At 33.3% G+C, this 19,285-nt stretch overlaps 1 protein-coding gene and 1 pseudogene across 2 annotated transcripts in view; both read left to right on the top strand.

The window, feature by feature from the left end:
• Window positions 14,022-14,955, top strand: OR14I6P (olfactory receptor family 14 subfamily I member 6, pseudogene; annotated as a pseudogene).
• The window catches only part of LOC138915005 (olfactory receptor 2T1-like), a 60,846-nt gene continuing 55,998 nt past the window's right edge, over window positions 14,438-19,285 (top strand). Inside the window, exon 1 of one of the 2 annotated variants that reach the window (XM_070248119.1) lies at window positions 14,438-14,995. The gene's annotated coding sequence lies outside the window, so the exon portion shown is untranslated. The remainder of the gene's footprint in view (window positions 14,996-19,285) is intronic. The other variant, XM_070248120.1, reaches the window with a different exon arrangement.

Genomic DNA, 19,285 nt, shown 5'->3' with positions numbered 1-19,285 from the left:
AAAGTGGCAATGTTCAAGATAAGATGAGTAACATAAGCCAAGTTATGGAAACTCAAGTAAAGACTCAAAAGAAAAAGCTAAAAATCAGAACACTGTAAAAGAAACAAAGAATGCTTATCATGCTCTTATCAGTAGACCAGACACAGCTTAGGAAGGAATCTCTGAGCTTGAGGCTATGTCAACAGAAAGTTATAAAACTTAAATGCAAAGAGCAAAAGAAGGAAAAAGACAGAAGGGAATACCCAAGTACTATGGGAGAATTACAAAAATCATAAGATAAATATAATGAGAATACCAGAATGATAAAAGTGAGACAAAGAAGTGAAAGAAATATTTTAATAATGTTGAGAATTTTCCAACATTAATGCCTGACAAGTCATATATATATATATATATATGAATCAGAGAACATCAAGCAATATAAATACAAAAAGAAATTTTGTATATCAGGTCTATTACCCTCAAACTTCTGAAAAATCAAGGATAAAGATAAAATCTAGAAAGAAGACAAAAAGAGATAAAAGACCTTAAAAACAGAGGAGCAAGGAAAAAATTAAGTTGGATTTCTCTTCAGAAATAAGAATAGAGTTAAATATTTAAAGTGTTGGAAAAAAACACTCACTTAGAATTCTGTATACAGCAAAATTGTATTTAAAAGTGAAGGAGAAATAAAGATTTTCTTAAACAAACAAAAATTGAGGGAACTTATTGACTGTAGACTTGCCTTGTAAGAAATGTTAGAAAATTGTTACTTAGAGAGAAAGACAATGCCATAGGTCAGAGATGTAGATTTGAATAAAGGAAGGAAGAATATTAAGCAATTAATAAATTAAAACAAAAACTCTTTCTTTTTTTATTCTCAAATTATCTAACAGGTACCAGTTTGTCCAAAATAATAATAGCAAAAAATTTATTAAGTGATTATACCTTATGGACACACAAACTAGATGATAACAACAAGATAAGAAATTGGTGGGAGGAATTGAAGGAACAATGTTTTATAAAAGTATCTTTGATACACTAAGAGAAGAGAAAAAGTGAAATAAGGTAAAATGCTCAATTAAAACTAGAAAAGGCATTAAAAGAGAGCTACACAAAACAAGTCAAACAACACCAAAGAATAGAAAACAGTTACAAATATGATAGATACTAATCCAACTACAGGAATAATCACTTTAAGTGCCAATGATCTACATGCACCAGTTAAAAGACAGATAGGGTCAGAGTAGATAAAACACACACACACACATTTATGCATTTTAACAATAAACCCAATTTAAATATAAATACAAATAGATTAAAACTAATTAGATGTTACAAACTGTGTCATGCTAACCCCTCAGTGGTGGCAGGTGAAACCTGTGAGCAGAGGCTTCAGGAACTACAGCAGAACCAGTGACCCAGCCCCTAGTTAGTGGTGGCACGCCAGACATCAGCTCTACCAGCAGTAGGGGCAGCGTACAAGTTGCCAGATCCCTGGCCCTTGGCAGAAACAGTGTCATCCTTGAACCCAGAGCCCCTAGCCACAGTGCAGCCAGCACTCTTAGATAACCTGGGAATAGCAATGCAGGTGGTGCATGGGGCAGGAATATCCTAATCAAAAGAAAGCTGGGTAGGTCTATTAAGTTCCTACATAACTGACTTCAGAGGAAAGAAAACCAGTGATAAATGGGGGCAATTACATAAAGATAAACAGGATAAGTTCTCCAAGAAGAGATACAATTTTAATGTGTATATGTCTAAAATACATTAAAATATGTGAGGCAAATACTGATAGAACTGCAAGGAGAAATAGATGAATCCACCATTATATTTGGAGATTTCAACGTAACTCTGTAAGTTATTGACGGATTTCAAAAGCAGAAAATCATTAAAGGGCATAGTTGAACTGAACAGCGCCATTAATGAACTGGATCTTATTGACATTTACAGCATACTTCATCCAACAACAACAGATATACAGTAGCCTCAAGCTCTCTGGGAGCATTTATTGAGATAGACTTTATTTTATTACACAAACTAAATCCTTAAGAAATTTGAAATATTAGAAATCATACAAAGTATGATCTCTGATAACAATAAAATTAACTAGAAATCAACACACTTAAAAAAAGGGAGCTGGAAAAATCCCTAACATTTTGACAATTAAACAAAACACTCTTAAATAACTCATGGATCAAAAAATTATCAAGAAATTTTTAAAAATATTTTGAAATAAAGAAATAAAACTATAACATCAAAATCTGCATGATTCAGCAAAATCAGTATTTATAAAAAATGTATAGCATTAAATGCATATGGTAGAAAAGGAGAAAGATCTAAAATCAATAATTTAAGCTTCAAACTTAGGAAACCAGAGAAAGAAAAGTAAATAAAATCCAAAGTGAGCAGAAGAAAAGAAATAATAATAAAATAGGATGGAATTAAATATGCAGAAGTTCACTGAAATGGAAAGCTAGATCTTTGAAAAGATCAAACTAAAAACATCCAGCCAGGCTAAACAAGGAAAAACATTTAAAAAAGAAGAAGAAACATCCCTCATATCACAAATGAAAGAGGAGTCATCACTACTCACTACATGGATATTAAAGAATAATAAAAGAAAATTTCAAAAAAAACTCCATTGCACAGAAATCTGATAACTTGGATAAAATGGACCATAATTGAAAGATACAACCTATTGAAACTAATGCCAAGGAAAAGTGATCATGAATAGGACTATATCTGTTAAAGAAACAGAATCAATAATTAATGGTCTCCCAAAACAGAAGCACCTCATCCAGATAGTTTCACTAATAAATTATACCAAATATTTAAGAAAAAATAACAGTTCTCTATAATCTACTCCAGAAAATAGAAGCAGAAGGGGCACATTTTATCTTCTTCTATAAGGCCAGTATTATCCTCATAAAATAAGCAGACAAAACACATTACAGGATAGAAAGTTACAGATTAACATTTCTCTTAATCATGTATTCAAAAATCTCAACAATATATTAATAAATTAAGTCTAAAAATGTATACAAAAATTACATTCCTAAACCAAGCAGGATATTCTAGATATGCAAGCCCATTTCAATATTCAAAAATAACTTTATATAATCTGTCACATCAACATCCTATAAAAGAAAAGTTATATAATCAATCACTAGGTGCAGAAAACTATTTTAAAAAATCCATCATCCATTCACGATTAAGAAAAAAAAAACCTGTTAGAAAATTAGAAATAGTGGTTACTTTCTCATTTTGATAAAGACCATCTATAAAGCACCTACAACTTACATCATACCTAATTTTGAAAAAATAGATGTTTTCTCCCAAAGATCATATATAAGGCAGAGAAGTTCCCACTCACCATTCTTACTCAACATCATTTTCTAAGTTCTAGATAATGCAATAACACAAGACAAGAAAATGCAAACTATCCAAATTTTGGGAAGGAGGAAAGAAAACTCTCTTTACAGCTGACATTTTTGTCTATATAGAAAAATTTTAAAAATAGACAAAAATCAACTTGGAAGCAGATGTAGCAAGGTTACAGGATATAAGCTTAATATGCAAAAATCAGTACTTTTCTACATATCAACAATGAACAATTTCTATCTTAAATTGAAAATACAAAACCATTTATGTTAAGACCTAAAAGTTAAGTGATTCTCTATAAATCTAACAATAAACAACAAAACTATACATGCCTAAGAGTATAAATGAAATATGATCTAGACAGAGAGATATTGTATGTTCATTAATATAAAGACTCAATATTGTTAAAATCTTCCCACCTTACTCTATAGATTCAATGCAATATCAATCAATATCCAAGTAAGTTACTCCATGAAAATTGACAAATTGATTCTAAAGTTTATTAGGAAAGACAAAACGCCCAGAATATCTAACACAATACTGAAGGAAAACAAAGTCAGTATAATGAAACTGTCTGTCTTTAAGACTTACTATCAGGTTATATAAGCAAAACAGTGTGATGCTTTTGAAAAAATAGATATATATGAAATAGAATGGAAGACAGAAATAGATCTACTCAAATAGAGTCAAGTAATTTTTGACAAAGAAGCAAAGGCAGTTCAATGAATAGTGAATAGTCCTTTCAAGAAATGGGTTTGTAACAACTCGACACCCATAGGGCAAAAAAGGAATCTAGAATCCAACAACTTTCATAAAAGATTAACTCAAATTTATTCATTATGTAGGTATAAAACATGAAAATATGATACTTCTAGACATTACATAGGAGAAAATCTAGGTGGTCTTGTGCCTAACAATGATTTTTAAAAAAAAATATAATACCAAAAGCACAATCCATGAAAGAAAAAATAGTTGAACTTCATTAAAATTAAGAAAATGTCTATTCTGTAAAAAGCACTATTAAAAGAGTGAAAGTGCAAGCCACAGACTGGCAGAATCTACTTGCAAACACATTTCTGATAAACAACTTGAATTCATATGTCAAGCATTCTTAAAACTCAACAATAAGAAAACAAACAACCCAGTTAAAAAAGTGCACAAAAGATCCGACCAAAAAATATTTACATGGCAGATAAGCAATGAAAATATGCTTGTGATAATTTGTCATTAAGGGAATTGCTAATTTAAATAAGAGTGAGATGATATAAACCTATTGTAATGCTAAGATCTCAAACCCTGACCACATGAAATGCTCGTGATGATGTGGAGCAATAGGACCTCTCATTCATTGCTGGTGGGAATGCAAAATCATACATCTACTTTAGAAAACAGTTGGCAGTTTCTACAAATCTAAACATAATTATCCCATCCAATCCAGCAATTGTACTTCTAGGTAATTATTCAAAACGGTTGAAACTTACATCCACACAAATGTTTATGGCATCTTATTTGCAATTGTCAAAACTTGGAGCAACCAAATATCGTTCAATAAGTGAATAGGTAAGCAATTAGTTGTACATTCTTACAACAGAATATTATTTAGTGATTTAAAAAAAAAGAGAGAGATCGAGCCATGAAAACACTTGGAGAGAACTTAAATGCATATTGCTAAGTTAAAGAAGCCACTCTAAAAGGGCCACATAGTGTATGATTCCTACTGTGGAATACAATTAAATAAAAACTCTCTCTGAGGACAGGATGAACTCTGTGTGGCTAACAGGGACCTAAAGACAATAGCATCAAGTGGCCATAATGGGACCAAATGCAGTCACATACACTGTTTCTGGAAAGACCATGGAATTCACCATTAAGCTTTTGACTCTGCTAAGTTCCTGATTTTACAAAAGTCCCTTACAGCCACCTGGACCTAGCCAATGAAACTTTGACCTGCACCAACCAATCAGGACTTAGCTGGCTTGCATCCCTCATTTACAAAAGCAGACCTGAGTGGGGACCTTGGTGGGAACTGGCAACCTGGGCGGGAACATTTTCTATAAAGGCAGCCCCTTTTTTGTTCTTTCAGAGCTGACTTTCAGTTTGCTGCTGCTGGCTACAGTGCCCCAAGTTTGCAAACTGTATGAGCAATAAAGCCTTCCTAACTGAATTCCTGTATTCCAGAGACCTTTGTTGACACTACTAGATGACATTTTGTAAAAGGAAAGACTATCAATACAGTAAAATAATCACTGCTTACCAAGGGCTCAGTGTGAAATGGGAAAGAATGTATAGGTGGAAGATAAGGGAATTCTAGGGCATTGAAATGATTTTGTATGATACTATAAAGTGGATACACGACATTATGCATTTCTCAAATTCACAGTACTGTACAACACAAAAAGTAAACCCTAATGTAAACTATTGTATTAGTTAAATTTACCACACCAATTAAACATGTTAACATTAGGGGAAATTGTTGGTGAGGGAGAAGGGGTCTGTAAGAACTCTGCACTTTCTGCTCAATTATTTTGTAAATCCAAAGATACTGTAAACAGGAGACTTAGCTTTTCTTAAATTAGGTGATAAATGAAAACCCTGTTATCCTCTGTATAGAGGAGACAAACCCAAATGAGAAAGATTCGGACAGTTGAAAATAAAAGAGTGGGAAAAGAATATCATCAGAGTATGATATAGTAGCTGATGGCTACACATTATGTAGTCTGGGTTCTTCACCTCACTTACTTCTCTATAGATGCTTGTTTACTTCTGATGGTCTACTTTATCTATCTATCTATCTATCTATCCATCTATGTCATTCTCTACACCTTCACATGGTACAAAGTGTTTCATAAACCATTTATTGACAAAAGATTTGATTGATGGTTTGACGAACACAGGCCTTCCCAGAGTACATCACTTACTCTCTTTGTACCAAGGGCGTCTACACAATCTAGTGCACAGATCAGAGATGTCAGCAATATTGTCCAGGACAGAGCCAGCTGCAATCTTCTGAACCACACAATCCTCATCAAAAGTTATCAAAGACCTGTGGTAGACAATATGGAGCATGTGAGAGTGATGCCTGAACTTCCTAGGCAAGACAGCCTCTCTGGAGATCACCTATACTCAAGGTGGGAGCAGATCCAAATGAGAGGTGATCTAATCTCATGGAGGGGTCTATTTTACCCAAGTTATAAAATCTACAATGTGATCCCAGGGTAAGCTAGATACAGTCTGGAACATCAAGATGACTAGGTACCCAAGGCTAGCATAGTCTGCTCCATGCACATTCCTGAATACTTTGCTGCAGAAACAGGTGTCATCTCTAAGGTGCAGTGGGAGTCAAACTAACGTGCCCCTGATTTTCCCATAATCAATCCTGCTGAGGCATATGAGATAAACTCTTGTCTCACTTCTAGTTGTTTCAGGTTTAATTCATAACTTTTATATCATTCTCATGTGCAGAGGAACATAACAAAATTTCTCTTACTATAATGATCTATATAAATTTGAGTTACATGATGAAGAGACCTTGTAGTATCTACAAAAATATACAAATTTATCATAAGACTACATGCTTGGTCATACCTTGCATGAATTTTAAATGTATTCCATTTTTTCTTCCAATGCAGGAAGTTGTATCATTTTATATAAGATTATTAAATGATTAAAAGAGAGTTACAAATTGGCTTTTTCTTTTAATTATAGTCTTCCTCTGGTCTGTTTGTTTCCATGCTCACCATATTTGCTACTGGTTAGAATTCAATTACATGATAAAAATCTTTGAATGTCAATTATGCCAAGGAAAAATGTTTCGTGTGGTATAATAAATATGACATTTAGGTGACAATTATACTAATTATTTTTTCTAATATAAAACTCATATCACATTCTAATTATAGACTGATGATGCATCATTCACTTTACCAATATTTTTTACATATTCATAGAAAATATTACCATAGTAGGGAGTATGATTCTATAAATTATTAACACTATTCCAGCTAAATGTAAAATTATCATCTCCTTAGGATATAAACTCCTTGAAATCAAGATAGTGTCAGTTTTGTATCCCTACCTGGAAACATTTCCTGTCATTGGCTCTTGATTAAATGTTGATTTCTTTCTGCCACCACTCTCCTATCACTCTTCCTGCCCAGGAGCTCTTGTTTGCTCAGACTCTTTCCATCATTTATGTAAAAGGGATTGGGAACTTACCTTGCCATGATCCAAATTTTTCTGAACAAATAAAACTCTTCAAATCGTCATCCACTACTACCAAAACCCAGCAATTTTGAAGAATTTTGTAAAAGCAAGTATTGTGATGTATTTTAACCATGTCTGAGCATGAGAAACATAAACTACAAATTTATTTTTCCAAGCCAGCACAATGTTGATATATTGTTGATATGGCCATTTTATCAAGTTCATAGTGTTTTTCACATTTTTTAAGTTGACTTTGGTCTCCTCCAGGAGAATTTAATGATGTCTTAATCTTCACATCTCGTATAGTTATTTTTAATTTAAACCTTGGATAGTTTAAATATTTCGTTTTTTACAAAATTGGGGTATTTTTTATAAAGTTCTCCTTTTGTTAGTTTATCCAAATATCATTTAAGTTGTACCCATTTTTCCAAATAATTCTATTTTCTTCTAATTTTAGAGGTGATTACCTTGTGCTTTCCAAATAAATTACAATTTCACACACAAAAGGTCATTGTGCCCTCTCTTTACAAAGATTTTACCACCTATATCCTTCTCATGTCTGACTAATATAATGCTCAATAATAGCAGGGATAACTATTACAGGGAGACAGCACAATTTACTAGTCCTGGGGCCAAAAAGTCCTGGGGCCTAGTGCTGTCACTTGCTTACGCTCTGTATGGCATGAGAGTTTTTACGAAGTATCTAAAATGCCTCTGTTTCCTCATCTGAAATAAATGGTAACAAAATACGTATCTCATATAATTGTGTTAGATTTCTCATTGAATACATAAAATTTATTTATTTATGCATTTCTCCTTGAACACTTTTATTTTAAAATAAAACTGTTTAAATTGTCATATTTTATTAAATCTAGTATTCATTCATCCTTTTACTCTATTACTGGTTGTCAGATCAATAGATTTTGCAGGAGATGGGAAGGATGAAGATTGTCTTTATTTTCTCAATAATTTTCTGAGGGTTTATGTTCAATACAGAAATAAGTTGCTATTAACTGTGAAGTAAATTGGATATGTTCTTATATTTTCAGGTGGCACATTGACTAGGCATGGTAATGAATTCAAGCAATGAATTATTATTTTTTGAGTTCATTAAATATCCAGATTTTGAACTTTATCAAAGATTGTTTTATAGAATGTGAAAATAAAAATGCTTTGAATTTTTATTTTCACTGTTGACTTTTTTCACTCTCTTAATTAATATCTATGTATCTCTCATGCTTATTATTTCCCTAGGGACTTTGAGTTTTATTACCAGCCACTCAGTATTTGAGCTTCTGTTTCAGCAGGTAGTATTCCATTTTACCTGGAGAAAGTCTGCTTCCACCTGAGACCCACATCCCCCAGGCTCCTCTCTGGAAGCCAACCCACTCCAGACTCCAGGGGCTCTGTCTCCAGCACCTGTGGACACCTAACGCAAACTGTCTTTCCTTGATACATTGTACAACAGCTTTGCTCCATCACTGGGTTTGCATATTATATCAGTTGGTTTCTTCTAGTAATCAATGAAGACATTAGAAATAGTGTTTTTTCATCATTATTGCAGAAAGTGAATACATTTTGAGAAACTGCATGTTCTTTCATCAAGGTATTACTCTTATCCTACTTCTCAGATTTTTACTCATTCAGAAAACAGAATGAGTTTCCTCACTTGTCATGAGGTTTATGTAACCAATTATTTCAACCTCTTTGTGAGAAAAAACATCAAGACAGATGTTTGATAAAAGTGATTTGATGAGTCCCTTGGTTTTATGCGTTATGAGCTTTATCAATGAAACAAGCAAACCAAATAATTTACCCCAGACAGTTTGCTTCATTTTTTATCATTTTAATCAGTTTTGAAGATGTCTACTTTGAGCCTGAGACTGGAAAGTAAGCATCTCTGGTGCAGAATTTGGGGATTTTGTCCTTCAGCACTGATCTCTGTCCCCTAATATAAGCAGAATAAGGGCAGACTCTTCAGGAGTAAGGACCACTCAGAGAGGACTGCACTGATAGGTGAAGGAGACTCATGTAGATCAGATTTATATTTTCTCAAAGCTGGTGAGCAGCAAAAGCTAGCTTGTTTACTGTCACTTTACAGTTGGGGAAATTGAAACTCAAATTTATCTGTAGGTCCCCCAATTTAGGACAGCTTGACTATGTCAGAACAAAACTAGGACTCAGGTCTCCTTCAATCCCATTACACGTTAGACCACGGGGTATTCTTAGTTTTAACTTTATGAATTTGATTTACTAATCTTTTGAGTGAAATATTGAGGCATATGGAGGAGGTGGATTTGGACTTAGGGTATGCCTATGTAGTCAAATTTCATACTTGGTCAGTGTAGCCAGAAGGGAGAAAATGACCGAAGGTGAAGAGGCATGTCCAGGGTCTGTGTTCTGCCCATGCCATTTACCAGGAACACCCTGGCTAAGCTTTGCCTTTTCAGAGGTTATTGTAAATTTGAACAAATTGGGTAGGAGTATAATATCCTGAAATTACTCTATAGCATAGAGTTACCCCACAAAACCAGTACATCCTTGCTATTTTGACCTTATGCAGGCTTGGAGAAGACATCGAACTGAAGTGAGAACCCTTTTACTCTCTCACTCTGTGTGTCCTCATGTCTATGGGGAAGTCTCTCCTCAACCCTAACACTCTTCTGTCATCAGGGAGAGGGAGTATCCAGGTGCATTTATCCAAGGTGCGAGACAGGATTGTAAATTCATTTTTGTTCCTGACATGGAGAGAATTCCACAAGGCTGTCTATCTATTCATCAGATGATGTATGGATTTGAAATGCACAGACTCACAAAAAAAGAAACGTATAAATATTTATTTATTTTTTTTTGAGGAAGATTAGCTCTGAGCTAACATCTTCTGCCAATCCTCCTCTTTTTGCTGAGGAAGCCCGGCCCTGAGCTAACATCCAGGCCCATCTGCCTCTACTTTATATGCGGGATGCCTACCACAGCATGGGGTGGCAAGCGGTGCCATATCCGCACCCGCGATCCAAAGGGGGGAACCCTGGACAGCCAAGAAGCAGAACATGCGAACTTAACTGCTGTGCCACCGGGACAGCCCCTATAAATATTTAATAAATATGCTTATCTGTTAAAAACAATGCTTTTAAAATTCAGAAATTATGTACAACAATTGAGGACGTATGTAGGTGTTTGCAAAGGAATTGTGCATCTTTTATGTGTTAATTTCTATCCATTTGTTAAACAAATGTATCAACCAATATGCCTAATATTTTGAATAAGTATATTGTACACATGTGTATTTATATATCATGATAATGCATTTATTGTTATACATCTATAAAATGATCTTCTATGCTCTTAATTGTAAATTGTCTGCAGTTAAAAAATATTGATTTAATAAGTTTTTAATAAAAAATAAATAGTAACTATATATAAATCATATATTTTTCCTTTCAGAAGTATGGAAATGTGACTATTAGAGATAAGGAATTAGGATATTTATTTGCTCATCCTCTAGAAAATAGATTATGAGGAATCTGCCACATGGCAGTTGTGTAGAATTTTACATCTACTGCAAGAAAGTTAACTTGGAGAATATATATCCTACTGCTGATTCAGCCTGAAAGGGGTGTGTGTGTGTGAGTGTGTGAGTGTTTTTTTTATTTTGCTTTAAGGAGAATCTACAAGTCTTGGCTGTGTAGTTGTGACTTTTTTAATAAAAACTAATAAATGAGCGCTTTATTACTTGTTTCACTAAATTCTATTAACAATAAAAAGACAACACAAAAATTCAGTCTTAAATTACTATGCATTGTTACATTATAATACATAACAAAATATGCAGAAATTAATAACAAAATAACATAACACACACCTGATTCTCCAGTAACTTCTTTTGTTAAATCTTAATATATTCTTGGATTCTTAGGTTTTAATATACGGGGTATCTTATCGGATCCATAATGCCAAAGAGGACAGTTTTGCCCCTTCCCACTGAATTTTATAAGTAATTAAAAAGGTGGAGTGCAATTCATAATGCACAAAAATATTCCATTTGCTTCCTTATATGGATATACACAATATTAAAAGAAATATTTCAAATCTGGAAAGTAGGAGTATACCAAATGATTAATAACCAGTGTTTAATTTTATCACATTAATATTTTTCTGGTTGCTCTGATTTAAATATTAAAATATTTCAGATATAGTTGACACAATTTTTATTTCACTTTATTCTCTTTTCTTCCCTCCTCCATACCATTTTGATTAATGGGTACTCTGTATAAATTGTTTAACAGATTTGTACAATTTTTACATGTGTGTGTATCCATAAATAAGATACTATACTCTTCTGAATGTTTAAACTGATATGATTGGAAACACTTTCTATGTAACAGCTTGCAGCTTGCTTTTTCTATTGAAAAAATATATTACGATCTCCTTTATTGATGTATGTAGAGCTATTCCATTTGATTTTATTGCTACAAAGTGTTCCATTCTGGTGTAAAACAAGGTATATTATCAAGTATGCCAGTAATTGGAATTTAGAGTTTAAACATGATAGAACAGACATTCTTAAATATGTCATGTAAAAAATTAAGTATATATTTGTTACAAATAGCATTGCCGCTTGAAACTTACACATCTTAATTGTATTAAATATTGCCAAACGACACTCCAAAGTACATAGACTGCTTACACAAAAAACAGCAGTAAAGGAGAGTTTCATGCCTTCAAATCTTTATTAAGCCTTTAGTGGTAAGATTTATATGCATTGTATTTTCTAGAGCAATGAAAGAAAGAAGAGCACCTTATTCAGGTTTTAATGTGCATTTTCATAACGAGTACTTTTGCACATATTTTTGAAGTAGTAATTGATCATTAATTTTTCTGTTTATGAACTGCTTGTTCAGACATTTTGCCTATATTTTTCTTTTATGTTAACCTGCTCTCATAGTTACTTTTTTTTAAATCAGGGAACTGATATTACTTCTTTCTCATTTACCTTGCAAATATTTATTGCTCATTATTTGACATTGTGTGAGGGCACTATTGTTTTTAAATTTTTGTTTTAATGAGACAATGAAGTGTTTCGTACTGACTATATTATTTATAGCCTATGGAAAGAAGACTATCTTCAAAATTTGTCATAAAAAGGGGGTCCTACGTTTCTTATAAATAAGGGTAAGATTCATTCATATTTGCCTACTCTCGAAGGATAGCACTTATTTATGTGTTTTATTTATCATGAATGTAATGACATAATCAAAAAATACTGATTAAAATGGATAATCACTAAGCTTATTTTAAATTGACTTCAAAGTTGGCTGATATTTGAAAACATAAAATTGTGAGGTACAACACTTTGGAGTCATGTAGAGAGAATCTAACACAGAAATGACTTTGATGCAGACAAGCATATATGTTTTAAACATGCAGACAGTATCACTGAGCAAAAGTAAAGATATGATAATCATCAATTAATATATATAAAAAATCTCATTTTCATCAAGTTTTGTTGGTTGAAATTATTACCCATTAAAGAAAATTAGTAGAATGCAGAGGTTAGCAACACTGATCCTGGAGATGGACAACCTTGATTTGAGTGCTGGCTCAGGATCTGGCTTTTTGAGAGGTCTTGGGCAAGTTAATTGACATTATTTTTTCTTAATTTCTTATTCTGTAGAATAAAAATAATAGTAACACATTCGAATCCTTTGTGCCATTGTGAATATTAATTGAGTTAACATATTTACTGTGTGTATGACAAAATCTGTCACAGAGAAAGTGCTACACAAGGATTGTTGTGTTTTTATTGCACTATTGTCATTTCTTGTGCATTCACACAAAGCAAACTTCCTCTTTTCCAAATCAGAACTATTTATAATGGGTTTAAAAATTGTATTCCATATTCTTTCTATGACTTAAACAATAAATCCCCATTTTAAAGTCGCTTACCAACAAAGTTATTCGACAAAAAGCTAAAGAGAGTTGACTCTGCACAGGACCTGTAACCGTTTTGATTCCAAACTTTTATATTAAAAATTTACCCAGAAACTTGAATAGAAGGTAAATTGTTGGATTCATCTCACAAATTCTTATTTATTAGATTGTCATTGGGACCTTAAAATTTATAACAAGCACCTATTTGATGAAAAAATCTTGATCTCACATTTTGAGGAGTACTGCATAGTAAATATACAGTACTAATCAAAAGCTTTGGAAATTACTTACTTAACTATTAAAGTCTTAAGACATACATCTCTTAGAATGTGGCCATGTGAAAAATTCATCTTCCACCACTCCATTTGCTTAAGCAGTGTAGAAGATATCTAACCGATTACTTTATTTAGGGGAATACTATTTTTATAACATTGTATTAATACAATATTGTGTTCATTTTTTGTCTCATCTTTAATCACTGTGTGTTTTTCCTTTGACAATCAGGACATAGCTTTCCCTGCTCAATGGATAATCTTACTCAAGTGACAGAATTCCTGCCTATGAGGTTTTCTGATATCTGGGAGTTTCAGATACTACTTGCTGGACTGTTTCTCCTGCTTTATCTGGCAGCACAGTTGGGGAACCTTCTCATCGACATGATCATTACTCTTGATCAGTATCTTCACACACCCATGTACTTCTTCCTAAAGAACCTCTCCTTTTTGGATTTGTTTTACATCTCAGTCACTGTACCTAAGTCAATACACAGCTCCATGACTCACAGCAACTCCATCTCTTATCTTGGCTATATGGCTCAAGTCTATTTTTTCTTTGCTTTTGCATCTGCTGAACTGGCCTTTCTCACAGTTATGTACTATAACCTACTATGTTGCCATTTGCCACCCCCTCCAATATGGAGCCTTTATGACATCAGGAACATGCCACCAGATGGCAGTCATTACCTGGCTAAGTTGGTTTTCTTATGCAGCAGTCCACCATGGCAACATGTTTTGGGAGCCCCTTTCAGATCCAACACAAGGCACCAGTTCTTCTGTGACATCCCTCATATGTGGGCTCTGATTTCCTGTGAAGTTTTCTTTGTTGAGTTTGTGACCCTGGCTCTGAGCTCCAGCTTGGTGCTGATATGCTTGTTCTTATAATCATCTCCTATATTCAGATCTTCTCAACAGTACTTAGAATTCCATCAGGAGAGAGTTGAGCCAAAGCCTTCGCCACCTGCTCCCCACAGCTGACGGTCTTCATATCCTTCATCACCACAGGGCTCTTTGCTGCCTTAGAGCCAGTTGTTAAAATTTTTCCACTCAAGATTTGATTACTGCTATGGCATATACAGTTTTGCCTCCCTTCCTGAACCCCATCATATACAGTCTTATAATCAAGGAGATCAAAGCATCTGTCTGGAGACTTCTTGGGAAGATAAATCGTCTGCAAAAGTAGATCACCTGGTCTCTGCTAATGGAAGATCCTGTAACAAAAGGTGAGGAGACCATAAACACTTTATGAGAAAAAAATGACATTGAAAAAAACTGCTGAATGGCAGAATGAAATTTTTCCAGCCCTATATTTAGAAAGAAATGCAAATGGTCCTTCAAAAAATAAAAATCTATTTGTAGGATATCAAATATTCTAAAATTGTGTAACTACGACCTTCTATGGTGATCCATTCCTTCTCATCCCATTTATCTTCCTACTCATGTAAATACCATATATTGAACCTGTAGCCCTATCTTAAAGTCATTATGTATTTGTTGGAAGGGGACAGATGCACACACACATCTGTTTTTGGTACCTGATTTACCTACTCATCAAAGGAGAACATAAAACAAGCAAAATGGTTTCAGAGGACAGAAGTTAACGTTATTGTGGCTTTTGCCCAATATTTTAAGAATATTTTTCAGTCCTATCTAATCCTATAAATCTTTCAGGAAATTGAGAGAAATTTCATCAATACTCTTTTTTGGCATCTATTTAAGTTGCCACGTTTGGGGCCGGCTCCCTGGCCGAGTGGTTAAGTTCTCGCACTCCGCTGTGGCGGCCCAGGGTTCGGATCCTGGGCACGGACATGGCACCACTCATCAGGCCATGTTGAGGCAGCGTCCCACATCCTACAATTAGAAGGACCTGCAACTAAGATATACAACTGTGTACAGGGGGGTTTTGGGGAGATAAAGCAGAAAAAAAAAAAAGATTGGCAACAGTTGTTAGCCCAGGTGCCAAATTTTAAAAAACAAACAAAAAAATAAATTGCCACATTTCACTTTTGAAATGCTTTAATAATAATAATAAAAACAAATATGACTATATTATTTGCTCTACATCAGACATTGGTCTAAACACTTTAGATATCTATACTTATAGTAATTCAATGCTTTCACTAACACAATTCTGTTGGTTCTATTTATTTCACTCGGGTTACACAGATGAGAAAACTGAGTTAGAAGTCAAGGACTTGCCCAAGTTCACGCAGCCAAAATTGTCTGAATCAGTAATTGATTCCAGGGAGTTTTATTAGAGAATATAGAATATTTGCCACAATTCTATACAATCTTAATATCTGTAATAAATAAAAAATAATGTTCTAATATTAATTGATATTTCCGTTATACATGTACTTTTTATTTTTGTCTGTGCCATAAGAGTCTAGATTCTTGTTGCTAGTATCATATTTAGAATAATTATACCTACTATGTACGGAAGGGTATCAAAGGGTGTCATTGTTGGTGCTATTGTTACCTCAATTTTTATAAAATTTGTTTCAGATTCAAAAGATAATTTTTGAAGTTCTATGTCTTATTCTTCAAATGAAATAATTATCTCTATTTGATAGATGAAAATTAAGCTTGGAAGCTACGTTTGAAATTTTAATGAAATTTTCATGTCCTTTATGATAGTTGGTTTATTCATTTTTTATAAAGTTTTAAATTTTGTAAATTGTTATTTTCATGGAAAGTGATCCATTTTATTTTGGGTTTCTAGATGTCTTAACATGTAAATTTATATCCATGATTCCACTACTAATTCTTCAAAATTGTATGTTCCTGAATAATTCATTGATTACAATTTCTAATTATTTGGCTATTTTATTTTACTTTCAAGGTAATGATATTTTGACAGTTCTTATGTATTTACTTTCTTATTAATCTATAGTACAATTCACTTTTTTGGTGTACAGTTCTATGAGTTCAGACAAATGTATGGACTCGTGTAACCATCTTCACAATCTAGACACAACATAATTGTACCTCACCCCAGATTCCCTCCTGATACCAATTTATATTCAATATATCCTCTAACTCCAGCCCATGGCCAATTCTGATTTATCTTTCCTTACAATTTATCTTTCACACAATGTTATGTAAATTGAATTAAAAGGTATGTAGGTTTTGAGTCTGGCACTTTTCCTTAGCATAATGTATTGGGGATAGAGTCATGTTAAATTTTATATCAACACTTTCTTCCTTATTATTGCTGAGAATTTTTCATTGAATGTATTACTATTATTTTTCTTTATCCACTCAGCTGTTTTCAGTTATTAGTATTTAGAAACATAGCTGATATAAACATTCATGTACAGGTTTTTAAGTAAATGTAACTTTTCATTTATTTCATGAAAAGGAGTAAAATCATTGAGACTTTTGTTAAGTGTATGTTAAATTTCCTAAGAAATTGACTAAATGCTTTCCAAACTGTAACAGTTTGTGTTCTGACCAGCAAAGTTTGTTAGTTGAGTGTCTGCATTCTTGCCAGCATTTCATATGAGTTATTAATTTCTTATTTTATTCATTTGAATATGTGTATTTTGGTAGCTCATTTAGTTGTAAGTTTATTTTCCTAATGACTAATTGTACAGTTCATCTTTTCCTTTTCAAAGTTTATTTGTTAGGTTTATGTGTGCTTTGTGAAATGTGTCTTCAAATATTTTGCTCATTTTTAATTGGAATATTGTTATTCCTGAGTTTTGACAGTTCTTCAAATCTTATGGACACAGGTTGTTTGTCAGATCTATGATTTTCAAATATATATCCTTAGTCCATGGTTTGATTTCCACATACTGTTTTGCAGAGGAACCATTTTTAACTTTGATGAAATTCAATTTAGCAAAATTTTCCTATATGGATTATGCTTGTAATGACATTTTTAAGACTGTACCAAACCAAAAGTCACAAAGATTCTATATTTTAAGCAGAATTATAGTGTTAGGCTTTACATTTAGGTTTATGATATAATTTGAGTTCATTTTTTAATCAGATATGACGTATGCCTCTAGGTTCCTTTTGTTGCCTGCATATGGCTGTCAAATGTTTAGCAACTCTTTCCAATGAATTACCTCTTGGTAAGTTGGTAAAAAACATACTAAACTTATCTGTGTGAGTCTATTTCTTGACTCTCGAGTCTGTTTCACTTATCTATCTTCTCGTCATTTTTCTACGTCAACACCTTATTTCTGTACTTTTGTAATAAGAATTGAAATTAGCTAGTGTGACTTCTCAATCTTCATTCTACTTTTTCAAACTTTAGAGTTTTTTGTCTTACTATATAAATTTTAAAATAATTTTGGATAGAATCAACACTTAGGATCAAGTCTACGGTCTACTGGACAGCCACATGCAAAAGAATGAAAGTAGGCCGTTACCTTACACGATGCACAAAAATCAACTCAAAATGGATTAAAGACTTGAATGTAAGAACCCAAAATGATGAAACTTCCAGAAGAAAACATAGGCAGTATACTCTTTGACATTGGTCTTAGTAGCATATTTACAAGTACCATGTCTGACTGGGCAAGGTAAACAATAGAAAAAATGAACAAATGGGACTACATCAAACTAAAATCTTCTGCACAGCAAAGGAAACCATCAACAAAATGGAAAGACGACCTAACAATTGGGAGACTATATTTGCAAACCATATATCTGATAAGGTGTTAATATCCAAAATATACAAAGAACTAATATAGCTCAACCAAAAAATAAAACAATGACCCGATTAAAAAATGGGCAAAAGATCTGAACAGAGATTTATCCACAGAAGATATACTGATGGAAAACAAGCATATGAAAAGATGTTCAACATCATTAGCTATCAGGGAAATACAAATCAAAACTAAAATGAGATATCACCTCACTCCAGTCAGAATGACTATAACTAACAAAATAGGAAACAACAAATGTTGGAGAGGAAGCAGAGAGAATGAAACCTTTATACACTGCTAGTGGGAGTGCAAACTGGTGCAGTCACTATGGAAAGCAGTATGGAGTATCCTCAGAAAATTAAGAATAGATCTACCATATGATCCAGCTATCCCACTGCTGGGTATTTATCCAAAGAACTTGGTAACACAAAGGCATAAAGATACATGCAGCCCTATGTTCATTGCAGCATTATATACAATAGCCAAGACATGGAAGTAACCTAGGTGCCCATGAAAGGATGAATGGATAAAGAAAATATGATATATGTACATAATGGAATACTACTCAGCCATGAGAAATAATGAATACGGCCTTTTGTGACAACATAGGATGGACCTTGAGGGTATTATGCTAAGTGAAATGTCAGTCTACTTATGATCTCACTCATAAGCAGAAGATAAAAACAACAACAAACACATAGCAACTGAGGTTGTATTGTTGATTACCATAGGGGAAGCGGGGAGGAGGGAAGGCAAAAGGGGTGTTTAGGCTCCCATGTGAGGTGATGGACTATAGTTAGTTTTTGGGTGGTAAACATGATGTAATCTACACATAATTTGAAATATATTGTGATG

Source organism: Equus caballus, chromosome 23, assembly GCF_041296265.1.
Source record: "Equus caballus isolate H_3958 breed thoroughbred chromosome 23, TB-T2T, whole genome shotgun sequence".
NCBI classification, from domain to species: domain Eukaryota; kingdom Metazoa; phylum Chordata; class Mammalia; order Perissodactyla; family Equidae; genus Equus; species Equus caballus.
This window is presented reverse-complemented; position numbering and strand designations above follow the sequence as displayed.